This window comes from Microchirus variegatus, assembly GCF_963457635.1.
Source record: "Microchirus variegatus genome assembly, chromosome: 1".
Classification (NCBI taxonomy): domain Eukaryota; kingdom Metazoa; phylum Chordata; class Actinopteri; order Pleuronectiformes; family Soleidae; genus Microchirus; species Microchirus variegatus.
The window spans coordinates 23,832,852-23,845,508 of record NC_139802.1 but is presented as its reverse complement, the minus strand read 5'-3'; positions in this window follow the sequence as shown (position 1 = coordinate 23,845,508).

Below are 12,657 nucleotides of genomic sequence, written 5' to 3'. Positions count from 1 at the left end.
GGAAACGCAGCACAAAACCCACAACAAACCATGACATAAACACAGTTTAAGGTGAATAAAACCTATTTTGTGACTAAAGTGGCTAAAGTGACTAAATGCTGCTTCACTGTTCTCAGTGAAGCAGCATTTCAGTTGATGGTGTTTCCTTCCGCCCCAGTGACACATACTGGTCATTTTATGTCTTCATAAAACACATATTGTACATGCAACACCTTTTTAGTCCATAATGACTTGAAATGAAGTGCACTCTCTGGAGTTTCCTCTTCCGTGCACTTGTTAAGTCGATAAATCAACCACCTTTTCCTCGTTTCTTGCGTTTATGTGCACCTTTAATAGACCTGTTTTTCAGCAGATTAAAAAAAACACTTTCAACACTGATAATGACTCTTTTTTTTGCCAGCGTAAAGCACAGACTGTTCCTCCTCAAAACAGCCTGCATGCAAATGAGTCCATGATATTAATCAAATGTGCAACTGTTAGCTTTACTACCAACTTGAATTTTAATATCTGTTTAAAATCTTTATCCCCGTGTGAATAATAAGTGTGGCCTGTTATTGAGAAGTCTGGCGCTTTGGGGATCATCAGGTAATTTATATTATAATAGACGACAAAGACAACACACTGGGAAACAGCATGTCGTCTAACTCAATCAATATGCTGCTTCTTTACATGCATTAATATTTTTCTTAATCATTTAAACTTATAGAACATAAAGAACTACTGCGCCAACAGACTAAAAGCGACTCGACAATCGTTTGGGGGATTTCTTTGACATTTGAATGGAGTTTTTAGTCTGAGACACATCTGGATTGTGTCCACAGAATCTCAGTGATTTACAGCCCTAAATATAATAAGTGCTACTTTGTTTTTGTTTGACTTGAGTTGTTATTCCAGTTGACTTCCTAATTGCTTCTTTTAAGCTGTTAACAAAAAGATCCACTTTTCAGTGTTCAACTATTCCGCGCACCTGTCTTCGTAGACTAATCGCATACGCTCAGAAGACAACGCCAGAGCTTATGCTAGCCTGCTAAACATTCAACGACAGAAAAGGTGCCAACAACAAGTAATGGTCACAAATGAAATGACGTTTTTTGGGAAAGCTACTAGCAAGAAAACGGCTGATGCAGAGCGATCCAAGACCAGAGTGAAAATCGGTGCTGCTTTTGAACGCTGGCGACAACTGAAAGACCAGAAAGGTGACACCATGGTGGCGCTGTTTCTTCTGGACAGTCGTTGTGATCTTTAGAGAGGATTTGTTGTCTTCTATAGTATCTAAAAAAAGTTAGTGTCACTGAAAGTTACAGATACTGCGCATTGCTCGTAAATCCGCCCGATACCAATGTTCTTCATGAACTAGCATTGCGTTTTCCTGTGCTCTGGAGGTGCAGCTTTGTAAGAAAGCCTGCTCGAACCGTTTTTCCAGGATCTACAACCCTACCTTTAAACTCTACCTCTTCAGGACAGTTTGAGTATGCAAAGAAAGTCTACACGTATGCTAGCTTTGTGAGTAGCAAGAGTAGCAAGACTGCTGTCAGGCTAGTTCACAGAAACAACGCTATACTGGACGAATTCATCCATTCTCTACCGCATTATCCTCCACATGTCAATCTCTTATTTTACATTACAAAGACCACAAGATAAAACAGCAACCTGCAATGTTTGCAAAGCCAGTGTACCCCGAGGCGGAAGCTCCGTGGCGACTTACATCAAGACAACTTAATAAAACATTTGAAAAAGTACCACAACAATGCGCATGTGGAGTTTTTAGCTAGGGGGCAGAAAGATGAGAGAAGCCGGCAGGAATCACTCCTGGGGTCCAAAAACAAGGTAAACTTCCAGCACACAACGTGAAAGCTAAGGGGATTACAGAGAGGGTGCTCAACTTCATCGTACCAACCGTTATCGGTTGTTGAAAACGAAGGATGGAATACTTGCAGCCACGATATAGTTTACCATCCAGGAGATATTTAACGGAGACTGCGCTACCTGAACTATACAACCGAGTGTCAGCAAAGATAGCGGAGAAGTTAAAAGGAGTTATACTGATATTTGGACATCAGATGTCTGCCCAATGTCCCTGATTAGCCTCACTGTGCACTGGGTTAACTCAGATACATACAGTTTAGGGAGTGCGGTGCTTCAGGTAAAAAAGTGCAGGGGCTCACACAACCGTGCTACAATCGCAGCATCCATCACAGAGATATTAAATCACTGGGAAATCCCTCTGAATAAAGTTAATGGTGTTTTGCACACACTTTGCAGCTCGTTGTGCACAAGGGGCTAATGTCACAACGCAGCCTTAGTGATGCATTAGCAAACAGCAGGAGGATCGTAGGACACTTCACCAGGCGATTCAGCAGCATCGAAAGTGAACCCCTCTATGCTGTTGCCACTTTAGTGGATGCTGGATACAAGGACAGGTGAGACATACTTTTTATTAATGCCCTATTTATTAATGTTGGCTAAGTTTTAAACTGACAATTAAATCTTGCAAAACCAAAACTGCATGTTGATTGATTCATAGCTTTAAAGTGGATTTTTGAAATTGCATAAGGTGTTTATGTGTGTACGTGCATGCACACGCTTGTAGACTTGCAGCAGCAGCAGCAGATAAGTTGTACTGAACCTATTTCATTTTTGTTTCAGATTCTTTACTAGTGGGGAAACTGCCAGGAGGGCAAAGGCTCTCCTTTCAAAAGAGCTTGAGAAGGTGGAGCAAGCACTGCTCAGGGCATCAGCTGATGACACAGGGGAAACTGAGGCAGAGCCAGCAAGAAAGGTTGCTTGCGTGGAAGCTGGTCCAAGCACTAGTTGTTCTTCAAGCATAAGGAAGAGCAGCTTCAGCAGTCTGTATGACAGAATTCTGGACGAGCATGATGAACCTGCCACTGGAGGTACCCAGGATCTGGTTATCCAAATGCAAATTGTGACGACCCCTTGTGGGGAGGAGTTGTCGTTTGTGTTTCAGGGGCGGGGTCGTCATCAAGGAGATGAGCTGCACCTGGACGCCAGGTTAGAAGAGGCTTCTCTTCCTCACTGTCGCCCTCTCACTCGGGCTCGTCATTGCCGCATGGACACACCAACAGCGTGGGCCTTGACGCGGCTGCTTTGTTGTTTTTCTTTTATGCAGCCATACACATACATACCCATACATACATGCTTACACAGACTGATTACTGATACTGATATTTAGTTAATTTAGTTAAAATAAATCATTATTTTGCACTCGACCTCGTCTCTCTCCCTGTTTTGTTTCAGCCTAAGAGCCAGGCTGTAACAAGTGGGGGCTCGTCCGTCTTTGGATGGTAAATTCCGTAGCGCAGGTAAAGGGACCTGGTGGGCGGAGTTTCGTCCGTATGAATGAATCCGGTGTATCGTGACGCAAGCGCACAGTTGATGTGAGTTGCAGCAGTGTGTGTCGCGGAAGTTTGGGAGAGGAGACGATGGTAAGTGTGTGTTTTGATTAATTGGCGAAATAAAGAGTTTGTTTGTAGCCGCCAGGTTTAAGGTGTGTGTAGCGGAGAGCAACAGTCCTGGGCAGTGTTGTAAGTCACCGCTGTTTCTGTCCCTGTTAGGCTTAAGTGCGGACTCGGGTGTTCGTACGGGGGGCTGTGGTGTGAACGTGGTTAGAGCTATATCCTCGGGAGCACGGCCGATTCTGCGGGCGAAGTCGCCAGATACTGGTTGCTTTGCCGGGTCTGCGGTAGTTACGTGTATAAATACCCGCTGCAAAGTAGCGCCTGAAGACTAGGGGGAGCTTAGTTAGTTCTTGGCTAGGCAGTTTAGAGGGACAGGGCTGCGGTGACGCCACATCTGCACAGGGGCTGATTAAGCTCGTTGTGCTGTTTTTCCGTGAGTGAAAGATTTTGGTGTCTGTGTTGTGTGAGAGGCTGAGCAATGACAAGTGTAGAGGAGTACCTGAAAGCGCCGTCAGAGGAACTGCTGGATCACTGCTCACGGGAGCAGCTGTTGCGTATTGCAGAGCATTTTAAGTTGGAAGTTGGTGATAAACGTATGAAGAAAAATATTAAAAGTATCGTAAAGGCTAATTTGGTTGATTCCGGTGTTTTTAAAGCAGAGATGCACGTAGATGTTCCTGTGGCGAGCACGTCTGGCTGTAATGATGGAAATATGACGTTTGAACAACAGAAATCTAGTAGACAGAGTCATGTTGAGTTTGCTAGGGAACTGGTCACATTTTTCAATCGTTGGTGCTGCGCGTTAAAAGTTGACACTTATGATGTTCTCTGTGATCTTATTGTTTTGGAACAATTCACAAATTCACTTCCTGGTCACATCGCAGTTTACATCAGTGAGCACAAAATGAAGACTGCTGCTGCTGAAGCTGCTGCACTGGCTGACGAGTTTGTGCTGACGCACAGGGGTGAAAATGACTCCAGGTTGTCAGATGGTGTTGGTATGTATCGTTCCTCTGGCAGATGGGAGGATAAACCTCATCCATGCCTGGGTAAGTGGGAGAATGCCATACGAAATCGGACACAGTATGACGTTTGTAACTTCTGTGGAGGTAGTGGCCATTGGAAAGCTGACTGTCCCAAGGCTAACACTAAAAGGGGTAATGGCAGGGGTCAGGTGAATTCTGGTGCTTGTGCTGTGGCTGCGGAACGTGTCTCTGTTTTCTCTCTCCCTCAGCAGTTCCTTCCTGAAGCTCCATGTAACTTGGTTGAGCCGGACTTTACGGCTTTCCTGTTGCAAGACTTTGTGTCACTGGTGGGAGGTAACTGTGTGCCAGTAACAATTCTGAGAGACACAGCTGCACATGATTCGTACATTTTGAGTTCTGTGTTGCCTTTTTCAGGTGAGTCTGGCACTGGGGATTTTGTTTGTATGAGGGGGATGGGATTGAGTGTTGTCTGTTCCTCTATATTCTGTTGTCCTTAACTGTGGTTTGATACAGGGTATTTGTGCAATTAAATCAGGACTGGGAGGAAGGGCTGCCATGGCTGTTGTTAGCTGCTCAGGAGGTAGTGCAGGAAAACACTGGTTTTAGCCCTAATGAACTTGTTTTTGGCCACACTGTTTGCGGGCCGCTCGCACTGTTGTGTGATGCAGTCGTTCCATCGGAACCACCAAGTAACCTTGTTGATTATGTGAATGGATTTCGGCATCGTTTGTACTTTGCGGGTGAGATGGCTAAAAGGAACCTGTCGTCTGCCCAAGAAAAAATGAAACATCTTTATGATCGGAAAGCAGAGCGTCGTGTGTTTTGTCCTGGAGATCAGGTTCTCGCTCTGTTGCCCTTGATTGGGTCACCGTTCCAAGCTCGTTTTTCTGGTCCCTTTAGGGTGCCGCGTCAGGTGTCTGACCAAAATTATTTACTGTCTACGCCAACTCGTAGAAGGTCAACTCAGCTTTGTCATGTCAATTTGCTTAAACCATACTACACTCGTGACTTTAAATCTATCTCAGTAGCGGTAGCAGTGGGGGTCAACTCTCTATAGGAGAGGATGATGGTATTCGAGCACCTGATGAGAGCCTGTTGCGTGGTAGACTGAAAAACACAGAAAAATTAAATAATTTGGCATCATTACTCTGTCATCTATCTGCCGAAACAAGTGCAGAGTTGTCTGCTCTTATTCATAGTTTTCCAACTTTGTTTCCGAGTCGAACTCATGTTATAGAGCATGACATTGATGTGGGTGATGCACAGCCCATTCGCCAGCGTTTCTACTGTGTTTCTGAGGACAAACGTAAAGTGATGGATGTAGAAATCAAGTACATGCTAGACAATGGAATTGCAGAACCTTCATTCTCAAGTTGGGCAACTCCCTGTTTGCTGGTCGAAAAATTGGACAAAAGTCCTAGGTTTTGTACTGATTATCGGAAAGTAAATTCAGTAACCAAACCCGATGCTAATCCATTGCCTCGAATGGAGGATTGTATTGGCCAGGTTGGTTTTGCTCCATTTGTCAGTAAGTTTGACCTTTTAAAAGGATACTGGCAAGTTCCTTTGTCTCAGAGAGCAAAAGAACTCCCTGCATTCATCACTCCATCGGGCTTGTATTCGTACACGGTGATGAGCTTTGGACTGCGTAATGCACCTGCAACGTTTCAACGGCTTATGAATATCGTAGTGTCGGGGTTGGAAGGTTGTGCTGTGTACTTGGATGATGTGGTTGTCTATAGTAATACATGGGAAGAACACATTGTCCGAGTTAAAGCTCTGTTTGATCGTCCCAGGGATGCGTGCTTAACTCTTAACCTGGCTAAATGTGAGTTTGCTAAAGCCTCCGTCATCTATCTGGGGAAGGTGGTCTGACAAGGGAAAGTGTATGCTGTTCAATCAAAGGTGCTTGCAATTGAGGAATATCCTGTTCCCACCACAAAGAAGGAACTCCAGCGGTTTTTGGGTTTAGTTGGGTACTACTGAAGTTTTTGTAGGAATTTTTCAACTGTGGTAGCTCCCCTGACTGATCTCTTGAAGGGAAATGCTTGTTTTGTCTGGTCAGCCTCTTGTCAACAGGCTTTTGACAATATTAAATCTGTCCTGTGCTCATCTCCTGTTCTTGCAGCTCCACGCATGGATCAACCTTTTATTTTGCATGTGGATGCAAGTGATGTGGGGGCGGGGGCAGTGTTGCTCCAGACAGACACGGGTGGTGTTGAGCATCCTGTGAGTTTTTACTGTAAGAAGTTTGATTCCTTTCATTTGAATTATTCGGTAATCGAGAAAGAGACCCTTGCGCTTATCTGTGCGTTGCAGCATTTTGATGTTTATGTAGGTTCCAGTGTTCCTCTAGCCGTTTATACCAATCACAACCCCATCACTTTTCTCAACTCGGTTCACTGTCCAAATCGTAGGTTGATGCGTTGGATGATGTTCTTACAGTCCTATTGTCTGGATATCCGCCACATCAAAGGCTCTGAAAACATGGTGGCTGATGCTTTGTCAAGAGCTCATTATTAGGACATGGTACTGCATATATCCTGGCCATTGTGTTCACGCTCCCTGGTTTTCAACATCCTTTGTGCCCCTCTTAATGTGCTTCTTCAGGCATCGAGGTTGCTGAGTGGGCGTGGTTGGTGTTGGTTGGCTGAGGGGTGATCATGGTACGGTCAGTATGTTTTTTTGGGGGGGGGGGGTTAAATGGAAAGAAAAAAAAATAGTGTTTTTGCTGCAGTTAAGTTCCTGTTAGGAACCCTTTTTTTATGGGGGGGGGGGGTGTGACGACCCCTTGTGGGGAGGAGTTGTCGTTTGTGTTTCAGGGGCGGGGTCGTCATCAAGGAGATGAGCTGCACCTGGACGCCAGGTAAGAAGAGACATCCAATATTGTGGATGAAAAAAGGAATCGTCTGACAGCAGAGAGAGCGGAAATGCTCATATCCCTCAAAAAGTGAGATTTCTTGAGCAATGAGAGCACTAGATCACTATTCAGTTAACTTTTTGAGGAGTCATTTACTTTTAATTGTTTTCTTTTGAAGAATAGTTACACAGACTCTGCCGTTATCTACTGGTATTTATGTTTCATTTATAGTGCAGTTATTCAAGGCCTATAACATCCTACTGTACTTGCTTTGTGCTCTTCAGTTGCTCAGTGTTGTTGATAATGTGTAAGATGTTTACAGTACACTTAATGCACTTTTTGTTTATTTCAAATATTTGACATTTGAAACATTTGTTGCTGCTCTGTTACACGAACAAGAATGTTCTTTTTATATGTTGTTGAGGCATATTGTTTCATTTATAGAGTTATAGAGTTGACACAGTTGCACTACTTTTGTGTATCTGTTGTGAATAAAATAAATATTCACTGTCAATTTGAAACCCTGGCAGTTGCATATTTGTTTTCAGGATGGGATTTTTCCTGTTGACAGGATTTCCTGTTTTTCTGACCTTATACTCACCTCAAGTAAGTCCTCTTGCGACATACATGCATATGTTCGTACATATCATACTTGCCTGTATAAAGGAGTTTATTACAGCCTTCTATAAAATCTAAAATATTGACAATAATAATATTAAAGCAAACAGAGCATCCATTTCGGAATAGTATTGGTATCGGCAGATACCCAAAATCAGGAATAAAAAAAGTGGATTGGTGCATCTCTAGAATCCAACACCAATAAATTCCACTGAAAACCACAGACAACCACATCATGGTGTGAACTCTCACAGTGAGTGAAGGCATGCTAGCATGTTGACATTACGACATTTTCTGTGGGCTGTTGTGGTTAGCTAACATTGATTGGGTGTTTGCAAAAATTTAAGAGACTTGAATTCTTGCCGCTCCTTCCTCTCTGAGTCTGTGTCTGAGAAACAAAATCCCGGAAACCTAACCTCTGCATGATGGATTGAGGAAAACAAAGAGGTTCAAACATGATTCCAGAGAACAGCGTGATCAAATCAGCGTCTGGTAAACACTGTCACTAACAATTACCTAAAGCCACTGTCCTGTCACTGTTGCTTAGGGCACTCTGAGGAATTACTGCACCATTTCTACTCAACACACACACACACACACACACAGCCCCAAAAGACAAGCAGGAAATCATTCCGAAAAATGGGGTCAAAACTGCAGCAGTACAATGTGACTTTCAATAACAAAGCATTGCGGTTATGAAAGATCCAAACCAGCAGAGGCTCAATATTCTAATGTGATGTCGTCTGATCTAAAAGCTTTTATTTTTTATTTTTACAGCACTCTGTGTTTACAGTTCATCACAAGATCTAATGACCAGTTAATCTTCCTCACGACACAGCAGCAGTTGTCTTTTCATCAGTCTTCTTCTAAGAAACTAAGAGCTTTAACGATGAGGACATGAGGACACGAGCTTTATACCGAAGGTTTATCGTCATCATCAACACCAACACAAGCAATATACACGTAGCAAATACTGCGTGAGTTGCGATAAACTCAGGTTGTTCCTCAAGCTACTTTTTGTTTGGTCAGGAACTTTCAAGAAACAACTGTAGAGAAGATAGTTTTGTTGTTATAATAAGAAACTATTTCGATATAACGAGAAACTAGCTTTATATAACGAGGAAATATCTCACTATGACAAGAAACTATCTTTATATAAAAAGAAACTAGCTTGATAACGTGAAACTATTTTATACAACGAGAAATCATCTCGATATAGCGAGGAACTATATTGATATATCTTTATATGACGAGGAACTCTTAATATGGCGAGGAACTATCTCGATATATCTTTATATGGCGAGGAACTATCTCGATATATATATATATATATCGAGATAGTTCCTTGCCTTATAAAGATATATTGAGATAGTTCCTCATTATATAAAGATATATTGAGATAGTTCCTCGTTATATTGAGATAGTTCCTCGTATATCTTTATATAACAAGGAACTGTCTCAATATATCTTTATATAACGAGGAACTATCTCAATATATCTTTATAAGGCAAGGAACTATCTAGATATAGCTAGTGTGAGAAATTATCTCGATATATCTCTCTCTATAAACTAGCTTTATATAACAAGAAAATATCTCAATATGACAAGAAACTATCTTTATATAACAAGAAACTAGCTTGATAATGTGATACTATTTTATATAACGAGAAACCGTCTTTACATAACGAGAAAATGTCTTTATATAACGAGAAACTATCTCTATATAGCGAGAATCTATCTCTATATACCGAGATATAGCGATAAACTTTCTCGATATGTCGATAAACTATCTCAATATACCAAGAGTGAGAAACTCTCTCGCTATAGCTGTCTTGTTATAGCGAAAAACTATCTTGATGTAGTGAGAAACTTTCTTGATATAACGAGAAACTACCTTTATATAACGATAAACTTTATTGTTATAGCGAGAAAATATCTTTATATAACAAGAAACAATCTTTATATTACGAGAAACAATCTTTATATAATGAGAAACAATCTTTATATAATGAGAACATTTCTTGTTATAGCAAGAAACTATCTTGATGTAGTGAGCGATTATCTTTATATAACGAGAAACTTTCTCGATATAACGAGAAACAATCTTTATATAACGAGAAACTGTCTTGTTATACAAGAAACTATCTCCATATAACGGCAGACTGTCTTTATATAACGAGAAACTATCTCAATATAGCGAGAAACTGTCTCTATATAACGAGAAACTGTCTCGATATAATGAGAAACTATCTTGACAGAGCAAACAATTGTCTTGATATAGTGAAAAATGTTCTTGATATAGCGAGAAATTATGTTGTAAAACAAGAAAATGTTTTGATATGAGAAACCATCTCGATATATGGAGGATTTGATTTATCGCAAGTCATATCATCATCATCATCATCATCATCGTCTCAATATTCAACGTAGTGAATGTTCTTCTAAATATTGTGTAACAAAATAACCATTGATAACCAGTGGGTGAGAAGATGGATCAATGATGGAGCTGAGGATTTATTTCTTTCTTCAGCTTTATTGGAAAAGTACAGAGTCTTTTCAGGTAAATGTCACTGTGCTCACTGACGCTGCCCTCGCTGCCTCTCATGGATCGACTTGCCGGCCTCTTTTCAAAGCCACGCCCCTGACCATGAAAGCGCTCGCTTTCCTCTCTACAGGAAACAGGTCGACAGGGAATTTGATCACGTTTCCACTTTGAGGCCCAAGTGCATATTTAAGTTGTAATTTGTGAAGGGACCGACACAGCAGCAGCAGGACAAGGCCTCTGGGAGACAGAAAAACACACACTCTCTTTACTTTAGAGGGGAAATGAAGAAGTAAATGTTTAAGCAGATCCTTGTCGAGGGACGACTGGGAACAGGACTGAAAGAGGAGAACGACTCGCTGAGGAAACAATCTTCATGTTTTATCTCTCAGCCAACTGAAGTAGTTTAAGTGAAGGACGTCTGGTTTTTGTTTTATTTAAATGTGAGTGTGTGAGACACAAAAATACCAGCCTGGGGCTGCATTCACGTTATTAAGGCTGCCAAAATGAAGGCATTATTTAGTTCCTAATTTGAGAATTGACTCATCAGTTAGAGTGTTTTTTAAAAAACAATTAAAACACCATCTCTGATTTAGCTTCTTAAATGTGAAGTTTCTTATATAACGAGAAACTTTCTTGATTTAAAGATAAACTATGGTGATATAACAGGAAACTGTTGATATAACAAAAGTATCAACAAGAAACTTGTCACAATCCACACTCTCACTCATCCCTTTAAGTTTCTGTGTTTTCCCTGCTCTTTTTTTTGCTCTCTCTCTGCAGGAGGCGTGGTTGACCCACTTCCCCGGTGACGCTGGTGATCACTGCACCTGCGCGAGTCCACCCAGCTGCTCCTGATCACCAATCAGGAGCACTCTTAAGCAAGGCTTTGCCGTGACACCAGCGTCAGAGTGTAGTTTCGCTACCGCCGGTAACTACTGTGTTTACTAGCTCCTAGAAACGTTGACTCTAGCCGACACTTACCCTCGTGTCCTCTTCAGGTCTCCACGTCTCCTGCCGGCTGCCATCGACACGGAGTTTCCACGTCTACTCACCTGGTACTCCTTTGTCTTCCGCCTGCCTCCTCCTCGTCGCCTCATCGTCTCACAGCAGCCGCTGTCTGCTCACGGACCTTCCCGTCCTCCATGTGCTTCCGCCACCGCCGTCATCGTCTTGGCTGAGACGTCTTCTCTCTGCCTCTTCCCTCCATGGAAGTGCCATTCTCCACTTCTTGTTTCGTCTCCTGACTACTGTCTGATATCCGAGTGAGTCCGTTCCATTTGGAACCCCACTACGAACTTTAATACCTGCCACGAAGCAACGGCTGTTCCTCCGACTTCCATCTGCAGACTGACTCACATACACATACATACTTACCCTATCACCAGTTGTTCACCTACTTACCTTTTTATAATAAAACCCTTAAAACTCTCTTTGTGTCCTGTCCGCATCCGAGTCCTTTGACTTAGTCTCATTTCCCCTTTAATAGGGGTAATCGTAACATTACACTCTGACCATAAATGCACTCGGCAGACATTGAGGCAATAGGACGAGCGTTAGCAGCTCACGTCGTTATTATCGGGTGACATGACACACTACTCGCCGAAATGGCCGCATCCCTACATGAGCTAACAACTAGCCTTAGCCTGCTGCTTCCTTCACCTCCACCCAGTTCAGTTCCCGCTAGCGTTTCACCCGCTAACCCTCCTTCCGGTGCCTCAGCTCGGGAACCTTTTGTACGCATTCCCGAATGTTACTCTGGGGAATTAAACCGCTGCGCTAGCTTCTTGTTCCAATGTTCCCTTGTGTTCAATTTGCAACCGGCTACTTATCCCACCGACCAAGCTAAGATTGCTTTTTTGATAAATTTACTCTCAGGCAGGGCCGCTGCTAGGTTTAGCAACCCACATGCTAACCCGGTTTCTTACCTAGCCTTTGCTAGCGAGCTATGCCGTGTGTTCGACCATCCCTCACAAAGTAACGATATCTCCAACCGTCTGCTAGATCTTAAACAGGGTAACTCGTCTGCCGACAATTTCTCCGTTAATTTTCGTATTCTCGCCGCTGAGAGCGGGTGGAATAGCACCGCCCTTCGGGGTTTTTTTTCCCCAAGTCTTAATGATGACTTACGAGATGAATTGGCTACGCATGATGAGGTTACGGACCTCAATTAAGTTGGACGAAAGATTACGGGAGAGGCGCCGCGATAACAGCGAGCAGTACATGTACTTC